This window comes from Austrofundulus limnaeus, unplaced genomic scaffold, assembly GCF_001266775.1.
Source record: "Austrofundulus limnaeus strain Quisiro unplaced genomic scaffold, Austrofundulus_limnaeus-1.0 Scaffold16, whole genome shotgun sequence".
Taxonomy (NCBI): domain Eukaryota; kingdom Metazoa; phylum Chordata; class Actinopteri; order Cyprinodontiformes; family Rivulidae; genus Austrofundulus; species Austrofundulus limnaeus.
In genome coordinates, this window is record NW_013952418.1 from 1654521 (window position 1) to 1656036 (window position 1516).

Sequence of the window (1516 nt, forward strand, 5' to 3'; positions counted from 1 at the left end):
GTGTGTGTGTGTGTGTGTGTGTGTCATGTTTTTTGCTATCTGGATCATCCTGATATCATAAGCAGATCCACAGAAATTACTTAAATTGTCTCATTGGTTATGATGATACATTAATATCTGGTCTGAATCCTAATTTTATGTCACTCTTATGAGGAATTTTTGATGTTATTTTAAAGAGGAAACCTCAAATAGTATTTGAAAATTGATATTTCCTAGCTGGAAAGAGACAAAAGCTTTGATAGCTCACAGGAAATATCTCTACATTTTTAGGCGTTCGTTCTTCTAAATCAGGTTTTTCGTTGCTGTTRCTCAAAAAATGCTTCAAAAATTTTTTTAGGATTTTATTTCAGACAGTTCGTTCAAATGATGCATTGATAAGGCTTTTATTGTGGGGCCAGAGGCTTACTGTTCTCTAGCTTTCTGTGTGTTAGTGCGATGTCTGTTCATCACAACTGGTCTTGTGGGCAAGAGATCTGCATCCTTCTAGAAGGTGACCTKTAACGGTCAAAAGTTTTCTATTGTTAGTGACCAATGCAGGTGCARCACTTACAGTGGATTTACGGCACCAGGCCCAACATGCTTAGCTTCTGAGGTCGGATGAGATCTGGTGTGTTCAGGGTGTGGCTGCTCAAATTTATTTGATCTATTTAAACTCTATCTCAAGAATTAAATTATATATTTATAAATAGTCATAGTAACTCTGTTAGGGCAGTAGTCTGATTTGATTTGGGCATCAAACGGTCAAAGGCCCCTACCAATCAGCACTTTGATATCGTGTCCCATCTTCTTTGTTATATTTTGACAAAATGCAACTTTTGTAAATGCTTTAATCAAAACACTACATCTGCCTATTTCTGCACATACCACCACAAACCAAGTCGCTCATAGGTTAGCGATACCAGGATGTGAACCCTGAATCCCAGGGCCTTCATTGGCAGCACAGTGGATTAGCGGTTAGCACTAGGGGTTTGGACCTGACGTCTTTCTGTGTGGAGTTTGCCTGGTCTCCTCATGCTTGAGTGGGTTTTCTCCCACAGACCGAAAACATTTAAGTGAGCTTGCTTCAGGCCAGAACCTCCTGTGATAACAAGTTTTGCCTGGATAAATAAAGGGCTAATAATCATTTGTTGCTTCATAGCTTCATTTTAATAGATAAAGGTGTAAAAAGTATCTTTGATAAAAGTAGGGTCTAGCAGAAGTCATTGGGGGTGTAGCTCAGAACATTTCATTGCAGATCATCTTGTTGCCCTCAGACTTTTTGTACTACAACCATTGTTGGACATGATTTTTGTCTTCAAAGCACCTTTCAGTTTTTTCATGGTCACTGACCAATCTGTTTTGTTTTCCAGCTACAAACTCAGGTATTTGTTAAGTCCTGACCACCTGGTCAACCTTTTTGAAAAATGTCATATAAAAATCAAGCATGTTCAGCAGGTTTTACAGAGGGGGTGTAGCTCAGTGGCAGAGTGTTTGACTGCAGATCAACAGGTCTCCAGTTCAAACCTGGATGCCCCCA

At 39.4% G+C, this 1516-nt stretch overlaps 1 non-coding gene across 1 annotated transcript; it reads left to right on the forward strand.

Annotated features, from left to right (window-relative positions):
* Window positions 1–1444: 1444 nt before the first annotated feature.
* On the forward strand, window positions 1445–1516 carry trnac-gca (transfer RNA cysteine (anticodon GCA)). The gene has a single exon. It is a non-coding gene; the product is annotated as a tRNA-Cys (tRNA).